Here is an 18,652-nt window from a genome sequence, read left to right as displayed (position 1 = left end):
ATAGGAATGGGTATTGTATGTTGTAGAAGGCTCTTTCTGCATCTACTGAGATAATCATTTGATTTTTGTTGGTTTGCTTGGTGATATGGTCAATTATATGGATGGTTTTCCTAATATTGAACCATCCATACATTCCTGTAATAAATCCCACCTGATCATAATGAATAACCCTCATGCTAGAGTCTTTTTGCTAATATTCAATTAAAGATTTTTGCATCTATATTTATTAAGGAGATTCATCTATAGTTTTCTTTCTCTGTTTTTTATCTACCTACCTTTGGAATCAGTACCATATTTGTGTCATAAAAGGAATTTGGTAGAAATCCTTCTTTGCTTATTAAGTCAAATAGTTTGGATAGTATTGGGATTAGTTGTTCTTTAAATGTTTGATAGAATTCACTTGTGAATCCATCAGCTACTGGGGATTTTTTTTAGGGAGTTCTTTGATGGCATGTTAAATTTCTTTTTCTGATATGGGGTTATTTAAATATTCTATTTCTTCTGTTAATCAAGGCAATTTATATTTTTTTGTAAATAATCATCCATATCACCTTGATTGCCACAGTTGTTGCCATATATTTGGGTAAAATAGTTTTTAATCATTGCCTTAATTTCCTCTTCATTAGAAGTGAGGTCTCCCTTTTCATCGTTGATACTGTTAGATTGGTTTTCTTCATTTCTTTTTTTTTAATTAGATTGACCAGTACTTACTCTATTTTATTTATTTTTTCAAAGTACGACTTTCTTGTCTTATTTATTAGTTCAATAGTCCTTTTATTTTTAATTTTATTAATTTCTGTTTATTTTTTTGACCTTACAAGGATATTTTATTTTATTTCATAGATTAATTTACAGTATTTTTCCAGGATAAGAAAAATCATATTCTTTCCCTCCCATCTCCTAAATCCCCTCAAATATCCAATGCACAATTCCACTGGCTTTTACATGTGTCTTTTGTTAAGACTTATTTCCATATTATTGATATTTGCACTAGGGGGATCATTTAGAGTTTATAACCCCAATCATATTCCAATTGACACAAGATCAAGTAGTTGTTTTTCTTCTGTGTTTCTACTCCCACAGATTTTCTTCTGAATATGGATAGTATTCTTTCTCATAAGTCCTTCAGAAATGTCCTGGATCATTGCATCACTGCTAGTAGAGAAGTCCATTACATTCGACTATACCACAGTGTAATCAGTCTCTGTGGATATTGTTCTCCTACTTCTGCTCCTTTCACTCTGTATCAATTCCTGGAGGTCATTATAGTTCACTTGGAATTTTTCTAGTTCATTGTTTCTTTGAGCACAACATATACCACACTTTGTTCAGCCATTACCCAAATGGAGGGCATCCCCTCATTTTCTAATTTTTTTGCCACCACAAAAAGCTCAGCTATGATTATACTTATAGGAGTTTTTTTTTCCCTTATCATCTCTTTGGGGTACAAACCCAACAATGCTATGGCTGGAAAAAAGAGTAGGCAGTATTTTAGCATCCTCTGCGGATGGTTCCAAATTGACTTCCAAAATGATTGGATCAATTCAAAACTGCACCAGCAATGCATTAATATCCCAGTTTTGCCACATCCCCTCCAACATTTCTTTCTTTCCTTTGCTTTCATGGTACCTAATCTTCTACGTGTGAGGTGGTACTTCAGAGTTGTTTTTATTTGAAATCATAGAAATAATTAATAATTTCATTGAGGAAAATGACAATGGTGAGACATCCTTTCAAACCTTATGGGATGCAGCAAAAGCAGTACTTAGAGGAAAATTCATATCCATGAGTGCATTTATTAACAAATTAGGGAGGGCAGAGATCATTGAATTGGAAATGCAAATCAAAAAAATTGAGAACAAACAAATTAAAAACCCCCAGAAGAAAACCAAACTAATGATTCTAAAAATTAAGGGAGAAATTAATAAAATCGAAAGTGATAGAACTATTGAGGTAATAAACAAGACTAGAAGTAGGTACTTTGAAAAAACAGACAATATAGACAAAGTAATGGTTAATCTAATTAAATAAAGGAAAGAGGAAAGGCAAATTAACAGCATCAAGGCTGAAAAGGGGGACCTCAACGAAGAGGAAATTAAGGCAATCATTAAAAACTACTTTGCCCAACTATATGGCAATAAATATACCAACCTGGGTGATATGGATGAATATCTACAAAAATATAAATTGCCTAGACTAACAGAAGAAGAAATAGATTTCTTAAATAATCCCATATCAGAAACAGAAATCCAACAGGCCATCAAAGAACTTCCTAAGAAAAAATCCCCAGGGCCTGACAGATTCACCAGTGAATTCTATCAAACATTCAAAGAACAACTAACCCTGATACTACACAAACTATTTGACATAATAAGCAAAGAGGGAGTTCTACCAAATTCCTTTTACGACACAAATGTGATACTAATTCCAAAACCAGGCAGGCCAAAAACAGAGAAAGAAAATTATAGACCAATCTCCCTAATGAACATAGATGCAAAAATCTTAAATAGGATACTAGCAAAAAGACTCCAACAAGTGATCAGAAGAGTCATTCACCATGATAAAGTAGGATTTATACCAGGGATGCAGGGCTGGTATAATATTAGGAAAACCATCCACATAATTGACCACATCAACAAGCAAACCAACAAAAATCACATGATTATCTCAATAGATGCAGAAAAAGCCTTTGATAAAATACAACACCCATTCCTACTAAAAACACTAGAAAGCATTGGAATAGAAGGGTTGTTCCTAAAAATGATAAACAGTATATATCTAAAACCATCAGCTAATATCATCTGCAATGGGGATAAACTAAATCCATTCCCATTAAGATCAGGAGTGAAACAAGGATGCCCATTATCACCTCTATTATTTGACAATGTACTAGAAACACTAGCAGTAGCAATTAGAGAAGAAAAAGTAATGGAAGGCATTAAAATTGGCAATGAGGATACCAAATTATCACTCTTTGCGGATGACATGATGGTCTACTTAAAGAATCCTAGAGATTCAACCAAAAAGCTAATTGAAATAATCAACAACTTCAGCAAAGTTTCAGGATACAAAATAAACCCACATAAATCATCAGCTTTTCTATATATCTCCAACACAGCTCAGCAGCAAGAACTAGAAAGAGAAATCCCATTCAAAATCACCTTAGACAAAATAAAATACCTAGGAATCTACCTCCCAAGACAAACACAGGAACTATATGAACACAACTACAAAACACTCTCCACACAACTAAAACTAGACTTGAGCAAAAGGAAAAACATTAACTGCTCATGGATAGGACGAGCCAATATAATAAAAATGACCATCCTACTCAAACTTATTTATCTATTTAGTGCCATACCCATTGAACTACCAAAATACTTCTTCACTGATTTAGAAAAAAACATAACAAAGTTCATTTGGAAGAACAAAAGATCAAGGATATCCAGGGAAATAATGAAAAAAAAAACACATATGATGGGGGCCTTGCAGTCCCTGACCTAAAACTATATTACAAAGCAGCAGTCATCAAAACAATTTGGTACTGGCTAAGAAACAGAAAGGAAGATCAGTGGAATAGACTGGGGGAAAGAGACCTCAGCAAGACAGTATACGATAAACCCAAAGATCCCAGCTTTTGGGACAAAAATCCATTATTCGATAAAAACTGTTGGGAAAATTGGAAGACAGTGTGGGAGAGACTAGGAATAGATCAACACCTCACACCCTACACCAAGATAAATTCAAAATGGGTGAGTGACTTAAACATAAAGAAGGAAACCATAAGTAAATTGGGTAAACACAGAATAGTATACATGTCAGACCTTTGGGAGGGGAAAGGCTTTAAAACCAAGCAAGATATAGAAAGAATCACAAAATGTAAAATAAATAATTTTGACTACATCAAACTAAAAAGCTTTTGTACAAACATAACCAATGTAACTAAAATCAGAAGGGAAACAACAAATTGGGAAAAAATCTTCATAGAAACCTCTGACAAAGGTTTAATTACTCATATTTATAAAGAGCTAAATCAATTGTACAAAAAATCAAGCCATTCTCCAATTGATAAATGGGCAAGGGACATGGATAGGCAGTTCTCAGATAAAGAAATCAAAACTATTAACAAGCACATGAAGAAGTGTTCTAAATCTCTTATAATCAGAGAGATGCAAATAAAAACAACTCTGAGGTATCTCCTCACACCTAGAAGATTGGCTAACATAACAGCAAAGGAAAGTAATGAATGCTGGAGGGGATGTGGCAAAGTAGGGACATTAATTCATTGCTGGTGGAGTTGTGAACTGATCCAACCATTCTGGAGGGCAATTTGGAACTATGCCCAAAGGGCAACAAAAGAATATCTACCTTTTGATCCAGCCATAGCACTGCTGGGTCTGTACCCCAAAGAGATAATGGACAAAAAGACTTGTACAAAAATATTCATAGCTGCGCTCTTTGTGGTGGCCAAAAACTGGAAAACGAGGGGATGCCCATCAATTGGGGAATGGCTGAACAAACTGTGGTATATGTTGGTGATGGAATACTATTGTGCTAAAAGGAATAACAAAGTGGAGGAGTTCCATGGAGACTGGAACAACCTCCAGGAAGTGATGCAGAGCGAGAGGAGCAGAACCAGGAGAACATTGTACACAGAGACTAATACACTGTGGTATAATCGAACGTAATGGACTTCTCCATAAATGGTGGTGTAATGTCCCTGAATAATTTGCAGGGATCCAGGAGAAAAAAACACCATTCATAAGCAAAGGATAAACTATGGGAGTGGAAATACCGAGGAAAAGCAACTGCCTGAATACAGAGGTTGAGGGGACATGACAGAGGAGAGACTCTAAATGAACACTCTAATGCAAATACTATCAACAAAGCAATGGATTCAAATCAAGAAAACATCTAATGCCCAGTGGACTTATGCGTCAGCTATGGGGGGTGTGGGGGAGGAAAAGAAAATGATCTATGTCTTTAACGAATAATCCTTGGAAATGATCAAATAAAATATATTAAAAAAAAAAGAGGAGAGGCTAGCAAGGAAGAGAGTGTCTGATTACAGGAGAGAATACAGTCAATTCAAAGGAAAAAAAAGAATAAGATATGTACAAGAATATTCACAGCCACGCAGTTTGTGGTAGCAAAAAAAAAAAAGTGGAAAATCAGGGGAAGCCCTCCAATTGGGGAATGGCTGAACAAATTCTGGTATATGCTGGTGATGGAATACTATTTTGCTCAAAGGAATAATAAACTGGAGGAATTCAATGTGAACTGGAATGACCTCCAGGAATTGATGCAAAGTGAAAGGAGCAGAACTTTATATACATTATACATTATACACAGAGAACATTATACATAGAGACTGATATAGTGTGGCAAAAATCAACTGTCATGGACTTCTCTACTAGCAGCAATGCTATGATCCAGAACTATTCAGAGGGACACATGAAAAAAAAACAAAAAACACTATCCACATCCAGAGGAAGAACTGTGGGAAAAGAAACACAGAAGAAATACAGCTGCTTGATCACATAGGCCAGTGGAGCTATGACTGGGAAAGTAGACTCTAAAAGATGATCCTAGTGCAAATATTAATAATAAGGAAATGTGTCTTGATCGATGGCACAAGTTAAGCCCAGTGGAAATGCGTGTCAGATATGGGAGTGGGTGAAGGAGGGAAGGCACATGAGTCTTGTATCTAGGGAACCTAAATCATCTAATTAAATAAAGATTTTTTTAAAAAAGTTAAAAAAAAATAATAGCCAATCTGATAGATGTGGGGTGGTACCTCAGAGTTGTTTTAATATAATTTTCTCTAAATAATAGAGACCTAGAACATTTTGACTACAGAGAACTTTAATTACTTTGTATGAGCAAAACCTACTCATATAGTTTTTTTTTATTAATTTTTTTATAAACCCTTATCTTCCATCTTGGAGTCAATACTATGTATTGGCTCCAAGGCAGAAGAGTGGTAAGGGCTAGGCAATGGGGGTCAAGTAACTTGCCCAGGGTCACACACCTGGGAAGTGTCTGAGGCCAGATTTGAACCTAGGACTACTCATATCCTTTCACCATTTATCAACTTGTGAATGACTTGTATTCTGATATATTCAACTCATTTCTCTATTTATTTGAAAAATAAAGTCTTTATTAGAGACTTATAAAAAATTATGTGTCTTGTTTCATGATTCTGTCTGATTCCAAGAGAAGGGAATACACAAAAGAGACACTGCACAGTGCTAAAGAAGCACAGAGCACCAGCATAGTGCCTATGGAGCATGAGGTCAAAGAGACCAGATCCCAGTGGGATTGATGTGATTTTGAGCCAAGACAGGAAGACTTGAACTTGTTTGGGGTTTGACGTTGCGGCAACTTTGACATATGTCAGAGGCTGGACTTCCTCTGAGGCACATTCTATCAAGCACCTCCTTTTTGCTGCCATCCTGGCTCCCATTTGCTGCTGAAATCTAGTCCCTTTTCTGTATTTCATGGTGTGGCAAACGTTCTATAGGCCTAGTTTTTGATTGGGTAGTGCATAATTTCTTAAATCATTTTAATTGGTCTCTGATTCAAGGACCTGTTATAGATTTGGTTTTCCTTTACTTAGATTTTTTTAGAAAGAAGACTTTTACATTTTGTATTCAAGCACATGTTGGATTTATTTGGATTTTTCATGTTTTTTTAAATTTTCTTTTGCAAATTGATTCATATACCTCATAAATTAGCCATGCATCCTTGAGTGATCCCTATGTTTGCTATTATTCACCTCAGGTGGGCCACGTTATTGTTGTGAACTTTTATTTAAATTTCAGCAATTTTAGGATAAAGAACTTGCTACCTCCCAGAATCCAGAATGCGCCATGAAGATAGATGCCTGCATTGACCACATGCTGTACCAGAGGACGAGCACATTTTCTCATATATTGTTGTTGATCATTTTCTTCATTTTGAGAATTGTCATTATTTTCTCAATTCCTATTTCTATAATTTTGGTTTCTAAAAGTTCTTATTTCTATATTCATTATAGTTATTTCCATTATCATTATTATAATTTCTAAAATTTCTAAAATTCTGGTTTCTATGACATTATTATCATTTCTATAGTTATTTTTTAAAAAATTGTTATTAACCTGTGTATTTCTTCCAATCGTCTTAAGAAAGGTTCTACATTCCATCATTTTGTGGCCCTTCTTCTCACAGAAGTGGCAAGTTACTGATTTATTTGTGAATTCCCGCAAAGGGGCTATAGTCTCTCCCTTATTTTTCAATTGCCTTTTTAACATTTCAATTTCTTTCTTTAAATCTTCCACTGATGTATCATCTTGCTCAGGTCTTTTTACATGACCTTTATAAACATAGGTTGCTACTCTCCTCAGTTCTTCCAGGTCCATAGAGTCCCAATTAGGACAGCTAGTTTTAAAGTAGTCTTTTACCACTGAACAACAATTCTTAACAAATTGCCTATGTATTTGTCTAATGTCTCTTTCTCTGGATAAATCAAGGTCCATATATGTATTCCCTACGTCAATAAGTCTGTCCATAAACTGGGAGGGTGTTTCCTCAATATCTTGTCAGGTTCTTTCAAATTTTTACCATTTTTCAGGTCTATCAGAGCAAGCTCTCATGGCTGTCAGTAATGCTTCTCTGGCCTGGTTTAGTTTTGTGTGATCTCATTCAACATTTGGGTTCCAATGTGGATCTTCAGTTGGCCAATAATGTCCTCTTCTACCTCACTTTTCATTAGCCAGAGAGATGATATTATTTTTCTCTCTCTTTGTTAATAATGCTTCTAATAAATTCTCAACATCCAACCAAGTGGGGTCAAAAGTTCTGATTATGTTCTCTATTTTTTTTTATGATTCATATTGGTTCTTCCTCAAATGATGGCATATCTTCCTTCAATTTTTTTTTTTAATCTTCAGGGCTAAAAGGTGTATGATGTCTCACAGATACCAAGTTTCCATTCTTATTAAAAGTAGGTACTTCCCTTAAAGGAAATAAGCTATCTGAATTATTTGGTACTCCTGTTTCTAGGCTGCTTGCTCCATTCTCAGTTGGGCAAGTCTGAGAAATAGAAGAGTTGGGCACATTAAGGGAAAGCATTTGTTGTTGTCCCATAGTGCCAGAAAAATCAGAGGTAGGGTGTGAATTTAGGTTGGAATGTGAACTTAAAGTCGATTGTGTAGGGTGAGAAGGAGGAGCCAAGGAAGAAGTGTGAAAGGATTCAGAGGTGTTTGGATTGGAGGAATCAGTAAGGTGTGAAGTAGAGGGATTAAGATCAGAAGTAGGGGTAGGGTGTGAACTTAGAGTTGATTGTGTAGGGTTGGAAGTGTGGGTGGGCTGTGAACTCAGAGTGTGTTGGTTAGAATTAGGGTTTTCTGAGGCCAAGGGGGCAGGGGGAGGGGTGGGTTGGTTAGAATTAGGGTTTTCTGGGGCTGAGGGGGCTGGGTGAGGAGGGTTATTGTCCAGAGCAGGGTGGGACAGAGATCTTAAGTCTCTTTTAATGCTTCTTATAAAAGCTACAATCTCTCCCTGACTTTCCTCTATAAGCTCAAGCCAAGTATTTAGTTCTGCATATTGTTGAGTAGTAGAAGGAAGACTCTGTTGGTTTGACTGAGAAGTGAGTTTTTTTAAAGAAATACAATATTACAGCTATAACAATCAAAATCCCAAGGGGGAGTACTGTGTTGATTATATTTTGCCATAAATCCCATGGTATGAGAAATTTTAGAGAGAAAAAGAATGCAAATTTTACAAGGTTGGTCATGGAGCTGAATAGCCAGTTGTTAAGTATGGTGTGAACTGGCTGTAACCACATATTTCTAAAGTAAACACGTGGGAAGCAGGACAAGGCCAAGAGCTTTCCCAGGTTTTTTTAGTCCTAATTTAGGCAGTTGCTAGCCAGGACCTCAGGGCCCTGTTGCTAAGATCTAAAACAGCTCAATTTAAGGAGAATCAAAAAGGTTTTTTACTCACCCGTTCTTACAGCTGTATTTTTGAAGCCAAGTTAAAAAAGAAAACAAAACTGACCAATAGAGCAAGTAATAAAGAGAGAAAGGAAAGAGATTTCACAGAAAATTTTTGAGGGTTTTCTCACCAACTTCATGGTCAGCCATAAACTGTGGCATTTAAAAGAGTGGGATGCCATAAACTGTAAGAGTTAAAATGGTTGAGGTCTTAAACTGTAGTGATTAAAACAGTGGAAGACTTAAATTGTGATAGATATAAGAGTGGGTGAGTAAATTGTGACCACAGAAAATATGTTTTCACTACAGTGTCTTGTTTAAAATCAAATATAAGGTGGTCACCAGGGAAATATTCCCAATTATGAATATACCCAAGTCAACTGGGTTTTACAGAGACTTTAATTAATAATACAATGAGGAATTAAAGAAATAGAGAAAGAGTAACAAAGGAATAAGTATGAAGGGCCTTAAGCCAACATGGCCTTGACCTGAGTCTTAAGAGAGAGAGAGATCAGTCAGTCTTTTAACACTCGCCATAAGATCTGTCCAAGCAAGGAATCTAGTGACACCAGGCCAGCATCATCTCAGCTGCCTCCACTAGCTCAGTCTTCAATCTGAATTGTCCCCGAGAGAGTCTCGAGAGAGACCCTTCAAGGCAGCCTTTCCCAGCTGACTCTTTTGAGAGAGATATTTTTGTCTCCTTTTAAAGGGCATTTTCTCCTTTGTCACCTCCCCTAAATTCTTACATCTACCAATCACAGCAGACATTTTTCAAAGGACTGACCATTCTTAATTCACATTTTGTTATCCCCTTCTTAATTCACATCTTGCTCTCACCTTTTCTGGGTAGACTAAAACTTCTGAGTAATTCACATCAGGAAAGCTCTGAGTAAGTTTTCACCTCTTTGTTCCTTGTAAGTTCACAAGTTGCCTGACCTTTATAGGTACTTAGCACCCCTTTCTAAAAATAGGCATGTCTTAAGTATGGGTTTAAGTACTTTTCATTGTTCTGCAAGGAGTTTTCTTCCCTAAAGCAGTCTTAAGTACGGGTCTTCCCATACTTAAGTACTTAAGTACTGTGAGATTTAAAATGGTTGAGGTCTTAATCTGTAGTGGTTAAAATAGTGGAAGATATAAATTGTGATAGATATAAGAGAGGGTGAGTAAGTTTGACCGCAGAAATGTGTTTCACTACAGTGTCTTGGGTTTAAAATCAAATATAAGGTGGTTGCCAGGGAAATATTCCCAATTATTCAAATACCCAAGTCAATTGGGTTTTATAGAGATTTTAATTAACAATACAATGAGTAATCAAAGAAAGAGAGAGAGAGAGAGAGAGAGAGAGAGAGAGAGAGAGAGAGAGAGAGAGAGGGAGAGAGAGAGTAAGAAAGGAATAAGTATGAAGGGCCTCAAAGCCAATATGGCCTAGACCTGAGTCTTAAAAGAGAAATCAGTCAGTTTTTTATAACTCACCATAAGATCTGTCTAAGTAAGGATTTCTAATGACACCAGGCCAGCAGCATCTCAGCTGCTTTAACCAGCTCCCTCCTCCATCTGAATGTTTCAGAATCAGTCTCCTCAGAATGAGTCTCTCCAATCTGAATGTTTCAGAATGACTTTTCAGCTCTTCCCTGAGCTCTTATTTTTAAGGGCAAAATCTTCTCTGTCACCTCCCCTAAGTCCTTACATCTACCAATCACTGTAGATGTTTCTAAAGGACCGCCCATTTTGAATTCACAGCTGAGTAGTTTTAATCTCTTTAGTAAGTCAGGAAAAAAATGCTGCTATGTGGACAAATTTTATTAGAAAAAACCTCTGAATAAGTTATCACCCTTTTAGGTTTAAGTAGTTTACAAGTTGCCCCACCTTTATAGGTACTTAGTATCCCATTGTATCAATTCTAAAACAGTCATGACTCAAAGAACTTCCTGTCCCTTCCATAAGCATGGATCAAAGTACTTTTCATTGTTCTCAAGGACCTCTCTGTCCTAAAGCAGTCCTAAGTAGGGTGGAGTAGGGATATTCCCAAGGCAAGGAGCCCTCACATTCAAGTAGAATTCTCACTATCTGCTAGGGAATTTTTTTTAAGTAGAAGATTCCCCAATGGGGGAAACCCCTAACATTCATAAGTCTGAGAAATTTTGAGGTTTATAGTATGGGAGTAGAGGTCTTCCCATTTCTGATCTAAGTAGAGTTCTCACATTTTAGATCTAAGTAGCTTCATTATTTAAAATGGGGAATGGGCTTAACCAAATGTTCTAAGGTAGAGTCTGAGAATCTTTTAACATTCACACAAGTCTGAGAAATTTCAAGATTCACAGTACATGGGCTGGGGTGGTAAGTCAGTACATTTAGAGTTGTACAGGGCAGAAGATCAGAGTTGAGATATTCCATGGTTAAGGGCAAGGCCAGGCTGATGGTATTGTTCCTGTCCCTGGAGTCATAGGGGTAGTATGAGAGTGGCTGGGGAACCCATACACCAAACTGTAGTCCTTGTGTTGATCAGGGCCCTCTTGGACCAGGACGGGATAGTTAGAAACCAATAAATCTGGTGGAGAGGAGGTGGATCCACTGCATACCCCAGCTGGAGGAACCTTCCTCAAGCTTTGTCCAGGACAGGAACTTCTTCATCTAAAAGGAAAGGGATTGTTTTGAATTTTGAGGCATATGATCTCTGAGTTTTTATAGAATGTCACAGCAATAAATTTTGTGTCTGGGAAGGTGAAGGTGTGGATCGAGGAAGAGGAAACTGGCATGTGCTGCTTTCTATTGCTGACTTCTTCAATGTGGAGCCTGGGCTGGTATTTGTGGAGAGACTTCAATAAGATTGGAGCCTGGCTGTCATTCTTGCAATCTGTCTTCTTGTGGGTGAGTTTCAGTTTGTCAAAGGCTATCTCTCCGTCCATCCAGTGGACCCCGGTGTTGGGCGAGTCTGGATGCTGATAAAAGTTGTTGCCTGACAAATTATCCTCTTCTTTGTATGGGAACCATTGCCCCTGATGATATTGCCATTGGTGCTTGTCAACGGGTCCCACTTCAACAAAGACGTGGTAAAGAGCACTGGGATCCATACCCTGGATTTTGTAAGTCAGGAAGGGGAACATGAATCGACCTTCCTTGGTGATCCTCATTTCATTCTGCTGCCTGGAAAACTGGAGCCACAAAGAGTGATTGCAGAGGATCACTTTCAGTTTTCCAGAGCTTGAGGTGCCCTGAAAGTGAAGAGAGCATTGGCCATCTCTTGTTCCTGTGGAGGGATTGACTTTGGAGTCAGGCAGGACCTGACATCTGCCAGGGTTGATACCTTCCAGGGTCCTGTTGTTCCGGACAGGCTTCATTCTGGTGGGGCTGGCAGGTGGCCAGACCCTCTCAGGCACCATGGAGACTGCTTGATTTGAGTCCCCACAACTGCATGAGTGGGTGCTTTTAGCTCCTTTGACATCCAGAGGGGACCAAGGCTTGGGTTGGTGCAAAGAGCTCCCCTGCCCATCACTTAACCCAGTTTGCTGCTTCTTGCTCTCAGCCAATCAAATGTATGATAGAAGACCAGGGTTCATGGCATGAGGGTCAAATGACAAAACCCAACTGCCACTGTCAGTGGAATGAAAGGGATGATTCACAGGTGGCTGGGTTGCCTTTAAAGAAATACCAGGGAGTGGGCATCTCCTCCTTGATTGGGCCAGTCTCTGCTTGAAGAACTACGTGATAGCTAGATCTTTCGGGGGAGCTGTTGTCACTGGATTCTTCCCCTAGAATGCAATCTTCTTGTTCCCTGGTTTTCAACTCTGAAGCAGAGGAATCCTTGATTGAGTCCTTCTCACAAGACCTTTGCCCCAGGCCTGGGAATACTGAAGGAGACATGGATTGTGAAATGGAGAGTTGCTCTCCAAGTCTTTCCTCTTCTTTGGTTCCAGAGCCAGCTTGCAGGGATTTGGGGCTTCCAGACAGAAGGCTGCCCATACTGTTTCCATTGGAGGTACAAGTTGAGAGGGAAGGTAGCCATTTCCCTTGTGTGACTGTGGTATCTGGGCTGGCTTGGTAAGGCATGGCTTGTGGAGATGTGGAATGAAAACATGAATGGGTCCCAGTATACAGGGTGGAATGAAAGGAAAGCTCTGAAGGTGGCTGGGTCTCCTGGATGGAATCCCAGGAACCGGGGAATACCTTCTCATTGACTTAACCAGTGTCCTCTTGCAGGCCTACTGGATAGCAAGAGCATTTAGAAATAGCTTCAGGGGAGCTGTTCCCACTGGATTCACTGACTACAAGGCACTTGCCTTCTTGTTGCCTAGGTTTCCACACTGGTTCCAAGGAATTCTTGGTTGAGTCTACTGGAGATAAGCATCTCTTTTTAGAAGGTTATTGCCCCAGGTGGGAGAAATCTAAAGAACTGGAGGAAAAGAGTTGTTCTAGAAGTCTTTCTTCCTCCTGGGTTCCAATGTCTGCTTGCTGGGACTTTGGACTGCCAGGCGGGAAGAAGTCAATACTGTTCTCATTGGCATTACAAGTTGAGAAGGAAGATGGCCAGTTCCTTTGTGAGATGGGGACATTTGAGATGGATTGGTAAGGCATGGCAGGTGAATAAATGGAAGGAAATAGGTCATGCATCACAGCATCTAGGACCAAGTCAATGGAGTCAGAGGGAAGATCTGAAAGTGACTGGGTCTCCTGCATGGAATCAGAGGGAATAGGGATCACCTTCTCTTGGAAGTGGCCACCTCCAAGTCCCAAGGAGGGATTGGCTTTGGAGCCAGGCAGAACCTGACAGCTGCCAGGGTCGATCCCCTCTAGGGCCCTGTCATTCTGGACAGGCTGCATGCTGTTGGGGCTGGCAAGTGGGCAGACCCACTCAGGCACCATGGAGACTCCTTGATCTGAGTCCTCACCACTGCATGGGTGGGTGCTTTCAGCTCCTTTGGTATCCAGAGGGCACCATGGCTCGGGTTGTAGCAAGGAGATCCCCTGCCCCTCCCATAACCCTGTTGGAAGGCCAGGGTTCATGGCATGGGGTTCAAATGGCAAAACCCAACTGCCACTCTCAGTGAAATCAAAGGGATGATCTGAAGGTGGCTGGGTTTCCTGGATGGAATACCAGGGAGTGGGCATCTCACTCTCCTTGGTTTGGCCAGTCCCCTCTTGCAGAACTACTGGCAAATAAGAGCCTTCATAAACAGCTTCCTGGGAGATATTGCCACTGGATTCTCCCCCTGGAAGGCACTCATATACTTGTTCCCATGTTTTCTGTGCTGAAGCCAAGGCATCTTTGGCTGAGTCCACAGGAGACAAGCATCTTTTCTTACAAGTCTTTAGCTCCAGGTCTGAGAAATCTGAATGGGACTTGGATCTGGAGGAGCAGAGTTGCTTCTGAAGACCATCTTCTTCCCATTTTCCATTGCCTGTTTCTTGGGGCTTTGGAATCTCAGACTGGAAACCGTCCATACTGTTTCCATTGGTGGTGCAAGTGGAGAGGGAAGGTGGCCAGTTCCCTTGTGTGATGGGGGTATCTGGGCTGGCTTGGTAAGACACTGTATTTGGTAATGTGTCAGGGTTCAGACCATCCAGGGTTAAGGGCAAGGCCAAGCTGGTGGTGCTCTTGCTGTCCCTGTAGTCGTTGGGATGCCCTGTGAGTGGCTGGGAGTCAGGCATCAAATTGTAGTCCTTGTCTTGGCCAGGGCCCTCTTGCACATGAATGGGGTATTTAGAAACCAACAAATCAGGTGGAGATGAGGTAGATCCACTGCATTCTCCAGCCAGAAGAGCCTTCCTCAAGCTTTGTTCAGGACTGGAGCTTTGCTGTCTAAAACCAGTGGCAAAGGGATTATTCTGAATTTTGAGGCACGTGATCTCTGAGTTTTGATAGGATGTCACAGCAAAAAACTCTGTGTCTGGGAAGGTGAAGGTGTGGGTCGAGGTCGAGGAAAGTGACATGTGCTGCTTTCCATTGCTGACTTCTTCAATGTAAAGCCTTGGCTGGTATTTGTGGAGAGACTTCAATAAGATTGGAGCCTGGCTGCCATTCTTGCAATCAGTCTTCTTGTTGGTGAGCTTGATTTTTTTAAAGGTTACCTCTCTGTCCATCCAGTGGGCCCCAGTGTTGGGTGAGTCAGGGTGTTGATAGAATCGGTTGCCTGGCAGGTTATGCTCTTCTTTTTGGTCTTCTTCCTTGAAAGGGAGCCATTGCCCCCGCTGATATCGCCAGTGATGTTTGTCAACGGGTGCCACTTCGACAAAGACGTGGTAAAGGGCACTGGGGTCCATGCCCTGGACTTTGTAAGCCAAGAAGGGGAACATTCTTCGACCTCGCTTGGTGAGCAGCATTTCGTTCTGCTGCCTGGAAAACTGGAGCCACAGGGCGTGGTTGCAGAGAAGCACTTTCAGTTTTCCGGAGCTTGAGGTGCCCTGAAAGTGCACAGAGCTTTGGTCCCCTCCCGGTCCCGAGGAGCGATTGGCTTCGGAGCCAAGCGGGAACTGACAGCTGCCAGTTCCGATTCCCTCTAAGGCCATGTATTTCGGCTCGGGATGCAGGTGTCTGGGGCCTCTTGATGAATGGGTGCCCTGGGCCACCAGCGTGACTTCCGTATAGGAGTCATGGTTTGGTCGGCGTGTGCTGTCAGCATTTCTGCTGTCCAGGGGCGACCCAGCTGCGGGCCGGTCAGAGGAGAAACCTTGCCCATCATTCAACCCAGATCGACACTTCTTGGCCTCAGGCATGCCGGCGTCACTTTCTCGGCTCAAAGCTGGAGAGCCAATCTTCTGCACTGGCCAGCTGGTAATGCTTTTGGCAGTAGGCAGTGTTGCTGAGCCCTGAAATGTTGGAGCCACCGATTCCGCTGGTCAGCTCCCTCTCCACTAGCAAGGGTTCTTCCCTTCTATCTGACTCTATGGTCCAAGTGGCTTCTCCAGCCTTAGGCTGGTGGCAAATGGGCAGGGGTTGGGAGCAAAAAAAGGAGTCCCGGGTGGACGATTGTCTCTCCCTCGATGTCCCTTTGAATGTCTGCCAAAAGTGGCAAGATTCCCTCCCAGTAGGTGCAGAATGAAGGGGAGTCGCAGAGTCTGAGAGGCTGAAACTCTGAGGTTCAACCGTTTTCAGGCTCTAAGGTCTCCACAGAGCCAGAGTGTGTCCTGAAGGAATGCCTTGGCTCTGCAGACTGCAAGGGCTTCACCGAAGTGGGTCCTCTTAAATAGAAGCAGGCAGGCAATCCCTGGAGTCTAAGGCCAGACACTGGAGAGCCTTTCACGTGACTGGCCAATCATCGCACTTGGATGTGCCCCCACCCCTCTACTGTCCCTTGAGGACTCCACCCTATTACCATATTAGGAAAAGTGCTGAGAAGGGGCATGTGACTTGGAAATCAGCATATAGGATGTCCTTCCCTGCACCCAAGGCCCCTCAAGGGCTCTGAAATCTTACCATATTAGGAAAATTGCTTAGAATGCCAAGAGCTTTTCCAAAACCCAGTAGATTAGGATGTTGGAAACCACCTCCAATCCTCTCTACCACAGAGTCCAAATAAGAACTCAAAATTAGCTACCAAGAGTTGAAATTTCCTTTTATTTCCATTTCTCTATACACCTTGATGTTTCTATCTCCATCTCAACTGATCTCTAGCTGGGAAGAGAGACAGACATGGATACCTTAAGTAAGAAAGGCTGAATCTCCCAAAGAATGGAGGAAGTCCTGACATCCTATGAGCCTTTCTGATGAAGGTAGGCAAGTAAGCAAAGGTGAAGATACTCTTCTACACTGGCCCATTTTCCTTCCCCTTTCTAGGACCAGTATTCCTTTCCTTTTTTTTTTCTCTTTCTTCAGTCTGCACTAAACTCTCATAGAGTAAAAACCTTCACTTCTATGAAGGACATAGAACTGCCCTGTGTTGTGTGTTAGTCAACTGTGATGTAGATATGAGATGCTGGATGGAGCATATCAAGGAACTTTCTTGGGGAGATTGCAAAGGAGAATCAAAGGAGAAAGTTTTGTGCAGTGGGGCTGCTGCCAGGAATTTTTGGCACAGGAGCTCACTGGAAACTGTGGATGGTGTCACCTGAGGTACTGCCAGCTAATGGCCCTTGGGAAATGGAAATTTTTCAGGTCATCCTGAGTAATTGTCATTCCAGATTGAATTGAATTTGGTCACAATGTCCTTCTGATCCTGAATGATTCATGTCCTTTGAGAAATGGTGGGCTCTGTTCTCTTACTAGGAGAAGTGAGATAAATGAGCACTTCCTGGGTCCCACTTCATGGGCTACTTTACATTCCAATGACCTTCAGCTTCATAATGGGTAGCATGAAGGTAGTGGTGGTTGGGGAAAGACATTAGGAAGAATACAGGCTCAAAACTAACCAAGCTGTGGAAGCTTCCTGAGTTTCCCTCATTTTCCTAAGGGGTAAAGAGGAAATTCTTTTTTTGGAACCATCTCTCAGACTTACTGTGAGGATCATGTCCTTGATAGCTGCTTAGCAGAGTGCATTGCTTTTGGTAAGCACTCTCTCTATCTTATCTACTTTTCTTTTTTTTTTTTTTCTGATTGTAGGGATTTCTTTAAATGACTGGCATTACTCCCCACTGGATTCCTGTCCTGGCTTTGGATATGATGAATCAAACATACTCTGAGAGTTCTTTTTAAAAAATGCTCATGTCCCTTCAGGTCTATGATTCACCCAATTCACACCAGAGGTTACCAGCAGCTTTATTTAGCATGGTATAAAGACAGCTTTGTCTATTTTTAGTTAATCAAATCAAGAACTTAAAGTACTCCCTCTTTAGCACCTAGCTAACAATTAAGTAAAAGAGTTCACAAGTCACTTACCAGTTCACATCTCCAACACTTTCCATCCCAGCCCCCTACCCATATTTTTCATGATTACACAAGTCACTTGCTAGTTCACACCTCCAAAGGCCACAAGCACTTTCCCTCCCATCCCCCTACACTTGCTGTACTAGGCAAATTGGGAGGCTGTCATTGGTTCCTGTGAAATGGGGGAGAGATCAGAAGTGATATCAAGAAATCTACTTTTAAAGGCCAGCCTGAGCATTCTGGCATTATGTCTATGTTGGTGAGCCAGGCTGGAGGTGGGATCCCTTGGCTTCCTTGGTTACTTATGGAGGAGACTCTCTCTCTCTCTCTCAACTGGAGCTTCCTATGCTAGAGAGGTTTCTGAGTGAGGGACAGGTTGAAGACACAACCAGGAATTCTGGCTGTGGACTGTGGGAAAATCCACATAGAGATCCTGACTTGAGGCAGCCCCTACTAGGGCTGAGCTAGACTTCACTAGAGTAGCACTTAGGGCAGGTAGGCTACACGTGGTTTTGTCCTTCCTACATTTCCCACATTCAATATTTCTAGCTTGTTGTAAATAAAAGCTTCTAACAGTCACTTTGATTTAGGGGCTCATATTTTATAATTGGCAATGGCTTTCATAACTCTCATCTTGAGTCAAAACTTAAATTTAAATCTTCCGATGTTCAACTGCCCCAGCCTGTCTTCACCTTTATGTCAGACTGGTAGGCAAGCAGGCAGTTTGTCATGCAGCAGGTTGAGTATAACCCTTGACTTGCTACTGCCTGAAGGTTATATGGGGGCAATTTCTTTTAAAGGCCCTGAAGGTAGTTCAGTTCCCAGATACTTTCACTGGGCAAATACCCCTTTAGAGTGTTGGTTCAGCAAGTGGAGG

Source organism: Monodelphis domestica, chromosome 3 (assembly GCF_027887165.1).
Source record: "Monodelphis domestica isolate mMonDom1 chromosome 3, mMonDom1.pri, whole genome shotgun sequence".
In the NCBI taxonomy this organism is placed as follows: domain Eukaryota; kingdom Metazoa; phylum Chordata; class Mammalia; order Didelphimorphia; family Didelphidae; genus Monodelphis; species Monodelphis domestica.
This window is presented reverse-complemented; position numbering follows the sequence as displayed.